The following is a 14,501-nucleotide window of genomic DNA, read 5'->3' on the forward strand; positions in this document are numbered from 1 at the left end:
TTTATTTGCTTGTTTATTAAACTTTTTAGGAAGGGACCATGTTGAAGAAATTCTAAATGGCTGTTTAAACAGTTGACCATGGCAGTCTGCATATTATGCAGACTCAATACGACAGGTTATGCAGTGCATAACCTGCCGTATTTTGTAGTCTACCTTCTGTTTTCATTTCTACATCACTTATTCATTTTACTTTCTGCATTCTTTTTTTTATTGTACTCTTTGAATCTTCTTTATTTATCTAACTCTCTGCATATTCTTATTTATTTTACTCTGCATCTTATCTTACTCTGCATATTCTTATTTTACTCTCTGCATCTTATTTATTTTGCACTCTACATCTTCTTGCTTGTTTTACGCTCTATCTTCTCATGTATTTTCTTCTTGATCATTACTGTTTTTTGTGATTAGTGTTTAGTAACTAGTACATGTATTCATGTGTGCCATTTCGCAATTACCAGCACATTGGCATAATGCTCTGCAAGGTAACCCAGCATCCCGGCATCTACACTTTCTTGAACAGAAGGGCTCAGCTTTGCCGCCACACTTGAGTTCTCTACAAACTTAAGCAGCCTCTGGCAAGAGTGTCCATAAAGGTGTCCACGAATCAGCGACTTTAATCCATCCATATTTGTCAGGAGATGGTAGAGATTGCATAGCTTTCAGGCTTCTGGACCAAATGCCAGATTGGCTGCTCGATTTGAATATTGTAGCAGTGCAGCCCGTGTGGGAGGAGTGTTTTCCATTGAGAGACTATTAAAACTTTTTTTGGCACCCCTTAGGATGCATTCAGATCACCCAAGGGACATTTGTACCAAATTTCATGCTTTTATATGAGATTATTTTTTATGAGTGTCTTTTGCATCGTCTGTCAACGCTGTACACGGCCATTTTCAATTTAGTCAATAACTCACTTCCTGTTTCAGATAATTTCAGGCACCCCTTCTAGGATGTCTTAGGATGACCCAAGGGACATGTATGCCAAATTGTATGCTTTTATGAGATTCTTTAGTTGTCTTTTGAGTCAATCGACAACACTGTAGACGGTCATTTTAAATTTTGTCAATGACTCACTTCCTGTTTAAGATTTATCTGGGCACCCCTTCTGGGATGTCTTGGGATGACCCAAGGGACATGTATGCCAAATTGTATGCTTTTATGAGATTCTTTAGTTGTCTTTTGAGTCAATGGATAACACTGTAGGCGGCCATTTTCAATTTTGTCAATAACTCAGTTCCTGCTTAAGATTTTTTTGGGCACCCCTTCTAGGATGTCTTAGGATGACCAAAAGGACATGTGTGCCAAATTGTATGCTTTTATGAGATTCTTTAGTTGTCTTTTGAGTCAATCGACAACACTAGGCGGCCATTTTCAATTTAGTCCATAACTCACTTCCTGTTTCAGATTCCTTTGGGCACCCCTTCTAGGATGTCTTAGGATGACCCAAGGGACATATGCGCCAAATTTTATGCTTTTTGGAGATTCCTTTGGTGTCTTTTGAGTCAACGGTCAACAGTTTAGGTGGCCATTTTGAATTTTGTCCATAACTCACTTCCTGTTTGAGATTTTTTTGGGCACCCCTTCTAGGATGTTTTAGGATGACCCAAGGGACATCTGTATCAAATTTCATGCTTTTATCCGCCGCGTAACGATTTGGCCATTTTTTGTGCTTAGTACCCCCTACTAATAGTAGCCTTGGCCCTCTGGTAGTCATCCATGGTGAATGAGCCGTCTGGTATGGGAAGGTCATGGAAGACAGGAGCATCAGATCATCCTCTTCTTCGATTGAAGGAGGATTTCCTAGGAGTGTTTTGAAGTGCTGGTACCATGTTTCTCGGTCCTCTGCGCTTTCTCCCCAGAAGTCTGAGAAGAGCTTCTGCCAGAAATGTCATTGATGAGCTTCCAGCTCTTGCCATGCTTCTGGTTAACATGCACCTCTTTAAAGGTTCTATTACATCTATTTTTTTTTTAATGTTTTTTTGGGGGGGTTTATGACCTCAATTACACCCCATAAATCTGAACTTTGAACATTCAGTGGATTTTCTGTGGTCTGGGGTTTTCTGAATAATTAGGCTGAAAAGTAATCTGAGCTTGGCCCTTGGGCAGTGAAGTCACAGGCCATTAATCCCGCCCACTCTCCTCCTCGCCCCTCCCCTCCCCTATCCTTTCCTTTGGGGGGGCGGAGCAGAGGCGATGATTGACAGGCAAAATCCCTCAACAGCGACACCCGCAGACAAAGATATCTTTTTTCTTTGCAGTTGAAAAGGCTTTAGAAATGTGAGAGAAAAACACCTGCCATGGATCAATGGAGTGGAATTTTTTGTTAAAACTTTTTATACACGTTTGAAGGACCATGACAAAGACTTTTAATGTGTGGTAAAACTGAACGTCATGAAACCTTTAATGTCCCTGATTTTTTGGGTCAGCTCCTGTTGTTCCAGTTGCATACACGTGGTATAGCTCCTCCTTTCTCTGCTTATATTCCTCCCTCAGACCCTCTCCTTTTTGGTCAGCAAAAAAGTCCCTGTGTGCTGCTCTCATCTCCTCCCTGGCTTTGGTGATTCTAGGGTCATGGCATCCGTCTTTCCTCCTTGCTTATAGACTCTTTAAGACATTCAATGATCTTACATACTATTCCACTATCCACTGAACACAAGGTTGGTGATCCAGTTGTATGAGTTAGGGGAGTTGGAGGGCATGAGGGTTTGGGTGGGTGGGGTTTGGGGGAATGGGGGTTGTGGGTGGGGGGGTTATTTCAGGTGGTGGAGTTGGGACCCCCCAACTCCACCACCTGAAATAACCCCCCCCCCCCCCCCCCCCCCCCGGGGGTAGGGAGGATTATGTCGAGGGGTGCCTGGGCCTGTTGTTTTGTAGTCCACCTAATTGTATTCCTGTTGTCCTTTTTGTAAATTTTATTTGTTAGCACTTTTATTTTAGATTCTTGCTGTGGACTGTTCTTAGCAATTTTTTTTGTGAGCATTGCCCTGCAAACTTTGTTTTGTTTTTGAATAAAATAAAAAAGCATTCAATGCAAATACTAACCATTTCATCCATTGAAAATGCGCTAGCGTATACCCACGACCACGCGCATCTCGTGCAGGGAATGATTATTGTATACCTCCGGAAAAAAACCTAGACCACACCACTGATGCAACTGTTTGCAGCTGTAAATGTATGTATTTACAGCCAGTATTATTTGTCATTATTTAGTTATGCAATCACTTAACATTGAAATGCAAAAGCTCCTATCTGCAGAATTATCCAGGAAAAGTGGGGAAAAACCTCATATCTGCATTTGCAATATGAGATCAGTGTAATTAACGTATAATATTGTAATATAGTCCAGAAATCCAGAAACAGTGTATTATGTGATGGGTATCATAAAAAAATTGCATTGTAGCACAACATTGTAGCGCATTGTAGCACAACATTTTGTAGTTTTCTTTTTCATTTTCCCAACAATATTAATTTTTCAGATAGGAGGTTTTGCGTTTTGGCCATCGATGTTTTTGTGAGGGTACCTACCCTAGGAGACACGGGGAGAACATGCAAACTCCACACAGAAAGGCCCTTTCGCCAACCCCACCTAGGGTATGGGCACTGATGACGCGGAGGAGAAAACACACCCCCAGCGCCCACAGCGTCCCCTGCGGGAATCGAACCCAGGACCTTCTAGCTGTGAGGCGACAGCACTACCGACTGTGCCACCGTGCCCCCTTTCATGGGCTTTTCAATCCTATTTAGTTGACCTTGTATGTAAACTGTACTTTCTTGTGCTTTTTTCTGCAAATTTCTAAATAAATTATTCAATCAATCAATCCATGAGTTCCTGATCAGGGAATGATCACAGGCTAATTGATCTTATTTTCACATAAGATGTTATAGTTAATAATGCTTTCAAGCAGTTGTACCTTGTATTGTACATATTGATTATTGGGGCCGTCATTTCTTTGTATAATATGTTATTTGTCATATCTGTCATGTGCAATATTTGTGTACAAAGCCAAACAAATGGTATTTGTATTTATATGTTCCAATGTTCATTGCTAAAACTACAATTAAATTGTTAATTGTAATTATATGTGTGACTAATTGTCAAGTAAAATGTCATGCTTGTGACTGCCCTACTAGTCTCTCTAAGAAAGAATGTCTAACATCTTGCCTTATCATCTTTGTTTTTGATTTTATTTAGAAGAAAAGACCGGAGGACCAGCAAGGAGTCGCATGTGTGCAGTTGCCATTTCACTGCTGGCATCTCCAATGGGCCTATATGGTTTAATCGAAAAGGCCCTAGGGTTAGGCTTAGGCCCTGTGCTGCAGGTACACAACCTCCAGCAAGTCACCTCCATTTCCATACCTCTTATGTATATGAATGTAACACTGTCTCTCCCTCTGTGTGTGTGTGTGTGTGTGTGTGTGTGTGTGTGTGTGTGTGTGTGTGTGTCACTCTCTCATGCAACCTCCAACAAATCCATGCACCGCTGCTGAAACAACAGCTCCAGTTCCAATCATCTCTGAAGTGCCGCCTGAAGTTACATGCACTTCTGCTGAAATGTCACCTCCAGTTCCATGCATCTTATGTACGTTATGTTTTTAATGTTTACCATCATCCACTTATGCATCATCTGACTGTAAATATACCTCCACCTCAATCTTTTCATGACTAACACTGTCTCCCCCTCTGTCTCTCTATTTCTATCTCTCTCTCTCTCTTTGTATTTATCTCTCATGCAATCTCCAGCAAATCCATGCACCGCTGCTGAAATAACAGCTCCAGTTCCATGCCTCTCTGAAGCGCCGCCTGAAGTTACATGCACTTCTACTGAAATGTCACCTCCAGTTACATGCATCTTATGTACGTTATGTTTTGAATGTTTACAATCATCCACTTATGCATCATCTGACTGTAAATATACCTCCACCTCGATCTTTTCATAACTAACGCTGTCTCTATTTATATCTCTGTCTCTGTGTGTGTGTGTGTGTGTCTCTCTCTCTCTCTCTCTCTCTCTCTCTCTCTCTCTCTCTCTCTCTCTCTCTCTCTCTGTATTTATTGCTCATGCAACCTCCAGCAAATCCATGCACCGCTGCTGAAACAACAGCTCCAGTTCCATGCCTCTCTGAAGCGTCGCCTGAAGTTACATACACTTCTGCTGAAATGTCACCTCCAGTTCCATTCAGCTTATGTACGTTATGTTTTTAATGTTTACCATCATCCACTTATACATCATCTGTCTGTAAATATACCTCCACCTCAATCTTTTCATGAATAACTCCATCTCTCTCTGTCTCTTTCTGTCTATGTCCTTCTCTCTCTCATGCAACCACCAGCAAGTCAATGCACCTCTGCCGAAACGCCACCTCCTGTTGCATGCACGTCTGTGGATTGGTCAAGATTGCAGAAAATCATTGATGATGCTCAACATGAAGAGTGCAGCAATATTCCTCGATGTTGTTTTTATGTGGGCTGTTCAAGGACTCAATAGTATACATCAGTGGCTTGAAAGTGGATGTTCTCTCACTCGAGGACCAAGTTTTCATGACCCTTATGAAATTGCGAAAGAACTACACTAATTTGCATCTTGCCCAGTTGTTCCACTGCAGCACTGCTACAGTCAGCAATGTGATAATCACATATATCCATGTGTTACATGAGATTTTCTTTAAAGACATTATGAGTGTAGTGCCAAGTAGAGAGAAGAATCAGTTAAGCCTCCCTGCCTCGTTCCAGACGTTCAAATTGCAGGATGGTAATAGACTGCACTGACATTAAAATAGCTGCTCCTCATCAAATGGATGAACAGAAGCAGACTTATTCTGCATACAGAGGGATGCACTCTTTCAAGTTGTTGTTGGGAGTTGCACCAACTAGTTACCATTACTAGTTACTTAATTTAAAAGTAACTCAGTTACTTTACTAGTTACTTACACCAAAAGGTAATGCGTTACTGTGAAAAGTAACTTTTTAGTTACTTGAAAAAAACATTAATGCCCTTATAGCCTTCATTTCAGTACTGTTATTGCATTGGAGAATAATACAATCTGTTGATCAACTTGAACTTGCATCACTGAACTCTGCTAAGCAATGTGGTCTATACCAGGGGTTGCGCTAGGATTTTAATCTGCCTGTCCCAATGTCCGGAATGATTCAAATGTATCCGACATCTGATAAAAATACCGGTCATAATTATGTTCATGCATTAATTACAAGCAGGTGCGTAAATACAGCCTAACACTTAGGCCTACAGCATTATATTTTGGATTGAGCTATTTAAACATGAACCATGATGAACGAGTTATATACACATTTTATATAGCAGGGTCATCTTGCACAAATACATTAATTACCTACATTACTATTTGCGCATGCTGCGTGCATAATGGTTTCTCAATAACAAATTATGTTTGAACACATTTTCTAATCAAAGGGCACTGCAAAAAAAAGGGCATTTCAGATTAATCCTTCATAACGTGGCTCAGCTGAGGGTAATAAATGATAGACCACTACTCACTCACAGAAGGTTATACTGTATAGGTTGCCAACCAGATGCCGTCTGTGCGTCTGGTTGGGAGGCTGGGAAAGTTGATGAGTTGTGAGAATATTGTCGTCTCATCATAGAGCTATTCAGTTCAAAGTGGTAACGTTTTAACGTGTCCATCTCATAGAGTTAAAAATAGGTCCACCTTTATGATTAACGTCGTTTCACCTGGATGCCACAGTTGCAGTAGCCTATAGCTGTTAAGAGTATTTACGCATCTGTGTTGGATATTTCAACTTGCATTGTTGTTAAACTGTAGGGCAACTTGCCAACTTTACTCACAAGTGCCCTTATAGTAGCCTAGTGTCTGAGACATATTCTAACTCGAAATGATACAACTTGTGTAGTTGTGTTTGACTGTTAAATACACAACTTTACATAATATAACCAGACCGCAGTCTCTGTCTGACTGTCGTGCAGACAACAGAGTTATAATATATTGCAACAACTACGCAGCAGCAACAACTCTCTTCTTCCGGTCATACCTTCACAATAAAGTGTCTCCCATTTATCTCCCAATGCAGCACATTTTACACTGGTTATTATTAACAGGAAATAGGTGTAACTTAACAGCGTGTGACCTGACACACTCTTTCTTTCTCTCTCTCGCTCTCTCTCTCCCAGAAACACACGCACGCTGTTAAGAGAGAGAGAAAGAAAGAGCGAGAGAGAGAGCTTGCAAAGCATTTGAAATGTGCCTGAATTGCGGTGATAATGAATGACCTGCCGTGTCATTGTCAACCGGTCAGGATGTCCCGCCCACAGCACGTCTCCGCATGTGACATGTTTCAAATGTATTCAATGTGGCCATATTTTTGGCAGGTACTTGGTAATGTATGGCAGTAATTTAAATAATTTAAATACCTGTGTTAAGGGAGGCTGTATCATTTCACATTGTTATGTCTAAATTTCCAACAAAAGGCCTAATAATGGCACATCTAAATGTATGTAGTCTTAGAAATAAAGTTCATGAGGTACAGCGCCTGGCTTCTCAGCAAAATATCCATATTTTTACTGTTTCAGAAACCCACCTTGAACCCGCATTTGGTAATGCAGCGGTGTCAATACAGGGTTACAATATATTCAGAAAAGACAGAAATAGATTTGGTGGTGGTGTGGCAATATATATTCAAAGTCATATCCCTGCTGAACCTATGAATGATCTAACTAAAGATGGTATAGAGGCATTATGGGTCCTGGTACATTTACCACATACTAAACCATTTCTTATAGGATGCTGTTATAGACCCCCCAGTGCTGATATGAGCTATCTGTCAGACATGTGCAGTATGGTTGATAAAGCCTCAGATGGAAATAGAGAAGTATACTTTTTGGGTGACATGAACATTGATTGGCTTTCTGATAAGTGTAATATGAAATGCAAGTTATTATCTATGGCTCAAGCATGCAATATGACACAAATGGTATCTCATCCGACACGAAATTTTACTAATAAGAATGGTAGTACTTCTTCTACATGTTTGGACCTTGTATTTACCAACTTTCCAGAACGCTGTTCTAAAGCAGTTTCTATAGCAGTAGGATTTAGTGATCATAATTTGGTTGCATTATCTAGGAGTGCTAAAATCCCTAAAGGAGGTAGCAGAGTTATTAACAAGAGATCCTACAAGCACTTCAATAAGGAAGTATTTGTTGGTGAGGTAGAACAAGTGGACTGGTCAATAGTGAGCAAAGAGAACAACCCTGAAATAGCACTTAATGTGTTTATGAATCTGCTCATGGAAATAGTAAATAGACATGCACCATTTAGAAAATTTACTGTTAGGTCCAAAGGTGCTCCATGGCTAGATAAAGAAATCCTCGACTTAATGACTGCGAGGGATAATGCAAAGAAAACAGCAAATAAACTAGGTTTGAAGATAGATAGACAAATCTACTGTCAATTAAGGAATAAAGTAACAAGGCTAAATAATAAGAAAAAAAAAGAGTATTATAAACATAGGATTAGTGAAATAAAAAACGATGGGAAAAAACTATGGTCAACACTGAACGAAATAATGGGCAGGAAATCTAATACATCTATTTCATTCATACAGTCTGAAGGGATCTTCATAACAAAACCTTACGATATTGCAAACTACTTCAATGATTTAAAAAAAAAATAAAGTTGATAAATTAAGAGGTCAACAAAGTAGTGATGGTTCACTATCACACGCACTAATAAAGAAAGAGATAATGAAAGACAATAATTGTCTCTTTAACTTTAATCAGATTGACAAAGAAACAGTTCAGAAATTAATTATGTCACAAGCAGATTCCTCTTCCTCTGGTATAGACAACTTAGACAGTAGAATACTCAAACTTGTGGTTAACTCTGTAGCTACTCCCATATGTCATATATTCAATCAGTGTTTAATCAGTGGGGTTCATCCAACAGTATGGAAGGACGCTAAAATCATCCCACTTCCGAAAGACAAAAATAAAACATTTAATGGTCCAAATAGCCGTCCCATCAGTATTTTACCTTTGCTAAGCAAAATAATAGAAAAAATAGTATTTAAACAGGTTATGGACTACTTTTCCAATAACAATCTACTGTCTGACTTTCAGCATGCATACAGGGAAGGCCATTCCACAAGCACTGCCCTTCAGCAAATGAGTGACGACTGGTTATCATGCATGGATAATAAAAAATTAGTAGGCGCTGTTATGTTGGACTTCAGTGCAGCATTTGATGTAATTGATCATACCTTGCTTGTAGATAAGTTACAGTGTTATGGTTTACCTCCAATGCATTGGCATGGTTTGTTCATTATCTCTCAGGGAGACAACAGAGAGTCTTCTTTAATGGCAGCTATTCAAACTGGAACACTATTAACTGTGGGGTTCCGCAAGGTAGCTGCCTAGGGCCTTTGTTATACTCCATTTTCACTAATGATTTACCGTTGTGTGTAAAGAATGTTAAAACTATTATGTATGCTGATGACACAACATTATACAGTGCTGCAACATCTGAGCAAGTTGTAACTGACTCTTTAAGAAGTGCCTTAATAGACATCTATAAATGGATTGAATGCAACAAGTTGGTGTTAAATATTTCTAAGACAAAGGCCATTGTGCTTGGATCAAGACACATGTTGGGCAAGAATCCTCTGTTAAAACTGTCAATTGGTACCACACAAATTGAACAAGTGAATACAATAAAACTTCTGGGAGTAACTATTGACAGCTCTTTATCTTGGTCTAAACATATAAACAATATTGTCATCAAAATGGGAAGAGGAATAGGGATGACTAGGAAGTGTTCTGGTTTCATCACTCCCTCTATAATGAAATCAGTTATTCATTCTTTAGTTCTGTCCAATTTAGAATATTGCCCTGTAATCTGGTCGTCAGCTACACAAACTGATTTGAAAAAATTACAGGTTGCTCAGAATAAAGCGGCTCGTCTGGCACTAGGATGTTCATACAGGACAAGTATAAGCTATATGCATGAACATCTGGCATGGCTGATGGTTCAACATAAATTATCGGTGAGTCTTCTAATGCTACTGCGGAACATTATTAGCACCAATAAGCCGCCTAGCTTGGCAAAACAGTTACACATGACTTCAGAACATGGGTACAACACCAGGGGAGCAGCTTCTGGTAATTTAAGAACAAAAACACCCAAAACGAATTTTCTAAAACTCACTGGTATATACAGGTCAATAGAACTCTGGAATGCTCTGCCCAAAAACATCTTATGTACAATCCATAACAAAATTATATTCAAAAAACTAATTAAGAGATACCTTGCAAGTAACTTGTCAAGTATATAACTGTTATTTGTTTAATTTGACTGGATTGTTGGATTTGATTTTAAAATGTTAATTTGTCTTTTTGTATTCATTTTTATTTGTATTGTTTATTTTTATTTTTTATTTTTACTATTATTTGTATTTTTAGTTGTACATTTGTATTGTATTTGCTTTGTTCAGGACCCCAGGAAGACTAGAGGCTCAGTCATGTGACTCTAATGGGGATCCTTTAATAAACATAAACATAAACATAAACATAGACACAGTGGTGTAAAGTAAATAAGTACATTTACTCAAGTACTGTACTTAAGTACAATTCTCAGTCTCTGTTTGCCTCGCTGTATATATAAATACTATATAAAAAATAACGGAGTAACGCACCATGTAGTAACGGTAACTGAGTTACTGAATTAAAAACATTATGCGTTAGAGTACTAGTTACTGCCAAAAATAACGGCGTTACAGTAACACGTTTCTTGTAACGCGTTAGTCCCAACACTGGTCATTACCTACTGTAGCGATCTGTTTCCAGGTTCAGTTTCTGATAAAGCCACAGTGCAAGAGTCTGGCATCCTTAGTCATTTTAAACCTGGAGATTTAATTCTAGCAGACAAAGGCTTTTTAATTTCTGACATCCTACCAGAGGGAGTTTCAGTCAACATCCCACCATTCCTAAACAACGGAAAGTTCACAGAAAGTGAGGTCCTTCTTACACAGAACATTGCTAGAAATAGGATCCACGTTGAGCGAGCTAACGCACGTTTAAAAGATTTTCAGATCCTCAGCTTCATTCCACCCTATCTTCGTTGCTATGCTGATGTGGTGCTTCAGGTCTGCGCCGTCTTGGTGAACCTGCAGGATCCTGCAGGAAGTGAGATCAGGGCTTCTCTGGTGTGGTAAATGATTTGTAAATTTGTAATTTGTAAATCTGAGAGTAGGCTATATTGTCAGTTAAAGAAGCCTGGGAATATTTTAAGTCACTGTGCCATGTTGAATGTTTTATGTAATTCTTCAAATGCAGTAATTTGAGAGCTAAATTGGAAACTGTTGTGCTTTTTTAATAAATTGATTTAACACAAAGTCATCAAACTTATCTTCTGTTACACATTTCACATTTGCTATGGTAGTGGTTTTCAAACTTTGGTGCCCAAGGCACAACAGTGGGTAAGTCGAAATCTCAAGACAAAACTGTATTCATAGCTAAAATAGCTGATCTACAAGCGCACATGTAGCACTTGTATTGTGAGCTTGTAGATCTGCCATTTTCGCTATACATAGGGTACTAACACTTAACAAAAGATTTTTACTTTGCATAGTTGTATTATATTGGATAATGTGTGGTTGTCAGAAAACTCTAGGCACATCTGGACCTCGGTGTGCATGGACTTGTAATTGTATGCAAGGTCATGCTGTAGTTCTGGAGTAGTAGGCTACTACAGAATAGAAAATAAAATCATAGACTTCATTAGAAAATTTTGTTTGACCTCCTAGCCTTTGCAGGTCAAAGAGTGTGATTTTTTTTTCTTATTGCTGCTTTCCTCAATTGTAAATAATTGACATAAAGAACCTATTTTCCATTTAAATTGGACAAAGTGGAAATTTGCCTTTGGCATGCATACAAACAGTACAAACTCAACTGATTCTTAAAAAAACAAATGAAAAAAAAGTAATTCCTGTAAAGGCAACAGTTGGGTGGGAGGGTTATGTTAAAACTTTCTTAAAAATATCAACAGCAGATGGCACACATTAATTCTTGTAACCCTTCTTTTACGTTTATGACCCTATGCCTCCTGTCTGATGGTAATGGCTTTGAAAAATCCTTTATGCTCAGAAATTGTCTCACTTTGTCAAATCTGTGGCCAGCCTATTCACTTGCCGACATGGTTTGGGAGCATGTGGACTTGGTAGAAGGTCTCCAAAGCTTGGATGTTATCCTTCCAAGAACCATCGTAGGGGATAGGGATGATGACCACATCCTTGGTTGTCCACACAAGAAAGTAACAGGTGGTTCGTCCAGATATGTGGAGCTGGCCTTGGACCTGGTGCCAGTATACATGGTCTCGCTTAATTCTATATATCCCACCTTCCCTCTGGAGACAGAAATCTTTGTTCAGAACTGCCTCTTCGAGGTTGAGGTTACTCTCCCGATAAGGACATTTGACTTCAAGGAGGCTACATGTGCCTACAAGGCCATCAGGAGAGGCACCGAGGATACCGCTTCTGGAAAGGAAGAGCCCAGACTGCTCAACCTTTATACCTTTCTCCTTCTCAAAGGCTTTGACCCCCTCACGCTCATTGGAGACACCGTGCTGCACTGCTTTTACTCCATCAAGTTTGTATTCCCCACGTAGCCTTTTCAGGAGGCTTGGGGTGATGCGCTTGGCTTTGAGGACACAGCCAAAATTGCTGGCTGTAAGTCGTCCTTTGCGGTGATCATGCCAGTCCTGCTTGCCAACAGTCATGGACAGGATGATCTTCTGTTGTTCCTCTGTCAATTCCATTCTGGAGAGGATGGCGGCCTGTCCTAGATGGCCACACTGAGACACAATTTCTAGTACGGTTAAGCAGGTGATTGGGGAAGAGTGCTTTTCTGTCTCTGGGTACAAGGCAAATCCAAAAGGTACACATCTTCCCCTCCATCGGTCACGCAACTGCTGGCGCTTGTCCTCTGTAACTGACCCGGAGTGCACAGATTTGTACTCATTGGGTCGATGGTACATCTTAGGGGCAGAGTTGACTTCTTTATTACGAGTTGGCTTTTTCCACTTACATTCCATGTCAGTGGGACTAATGTTGTGTGTGGCAAAGATGGCCAGTGCTGCTGCATGGCTGCACTTAAAATTCCCCCATTCACAATTTGTGAATGCAATCCCTGCATCCCCAATGGAGACCTGGCAAGTGACAAGATATTCAGTACATCATTCCAAAGGCTGTTGTTTCCTTTTTTCCTTATTTAATTAGTGCAGTATGCAGTTATACCAGCAGCAACAGTTAAAGTGTGTGAAACATAGGTCAGGATATAGGTAGGCCTACAGGTAGAGGAAAGAAATATGACTAAGATAATAAAAATAAATGGAAGTGAAAATAGCCTACAATAAAGATAAAAAAATAAACAAATCAGTAGCCTTAAAATGTGACAGCCATCTGCACTTGGACTGAGTAACATGTACAGTATCAATTGTTAATAAATAAAGTTGTGTATTAGTATATAAAATATCAACAGATAGGCTATGAGGCTGATGTGTAAGTTACAGTATCAACCATTAATTGGCAATAGATGTAGCCAATATTCACTCATATGGTGATATACATATAGCCCTACTTATATTCATTGATAGACTGTATGTCACCCCCAGATACATTTTATCATTTTATCTTTATTTCCTTCAACTAATGACAATCCACTGCCCAGTGGTGGAAAAGGTAATTACATTTCTTGACTTAAGTAAAAGTATCAACACTGCAATGTAGAAACAGTAAAAGTCTGGTAATCAACATTTACTTGAGTACTCGATCGCGCATGCTGGCCCTGACAACACCATTTATCTGACCCTTTGTATAAATGCATTGCTCTATGTGGCCAGATTTGAAATGATTCTCCCCTCTGTTCACGCTTTTCTCTTCTCCTTTAAAAAAAAGACATGTTATAAAAAGTAACTGCCATGTTTATTAACGTTAACTTTTGATATTTTGATATTTATGAGATTCGCTGACGGAGCGTGATGCGTCATTCGTGACGTGTCATGCGTGACGTATATTAGAAGGGACAGTGATTTCAGACCCCGGAAGTGTAGTTCCGGACTTTTTAGGCATAATTCATTCAATTCTCTCTAGAAACAGGCTGTATCAAATATGAATGAATATCATACACGATGCAGAGCCACCCACCTGACAGAATCGCCGGGGTGGTGTGTTTATGTTTGGAACACAGTTCTTAATTATATGACGTGATCTAAGATTCTCCAATGGGGATTTCAACACAAAAAATAAAGCCTCGAACCCACGGAACAGCGCCCTCTACTGGCAGTGACGTCAGGACTTCAGTGCTCTATGAGTTAAGGTTTTAAGTTGTTTTTATGGTGATACTGGGTGGTCGATCAGAGCACTACAACTTCATTTTAAGTCAAGTTCAAGTTTGAGGCTCACACTGCCAAATGATGAATTGTGTGTTTTCAGTGGTTTTCCATTAGATGGCGCTGTTGTA

General features: G+C 39.6%; 1 long non-coding RNA gene across 2 annotated transcripts; it reads left to right on the forward strand.

Moving 5' to 3' along the window:
* Nucleotides 1–2,852: 2,852 nt before the first annotated feature.
* Nucleotides 2,853–11,319, forward strand: LOC308081203. 2 transcript variants are annotated; one of them, XR_013932808.1, is made up of 6 exons: nucleotides 2,853–3,749; nucleotides 4,190–4,317; nucleotides 4,494–4,577; nucleotides 4,739–4,852; nucleotides 5,070–5,183; nucleotides 5,329–11,319. It is a non-coding gene; the product is annotated as an uncharacterized lncRNA (long non-coding RNA). The 2 variants fall into 2 exon arrangements; XR_013932807.1 differs by having other exon boundaries at nucleotides 2,853–4,317.
* The last annotated feature ends 3,182 nt before the right edge of the window (nucleotides 11,320–14,501 follow it).

This window comes from Gymnoscopelus braueri (genome assembly GCF_963280865.1).
Source record: "Gymnoscopelus braueri genome assembly, contig: SCAFFOLD_301, whole genome shotgun sequence".
Lineage (NCBI taxonomy): Eukaryota > Metazoa > Chordata > Actinopteri > Myctophiformes > Myctophidae > Gymnoscopelus > Gymnoscopelus braueri.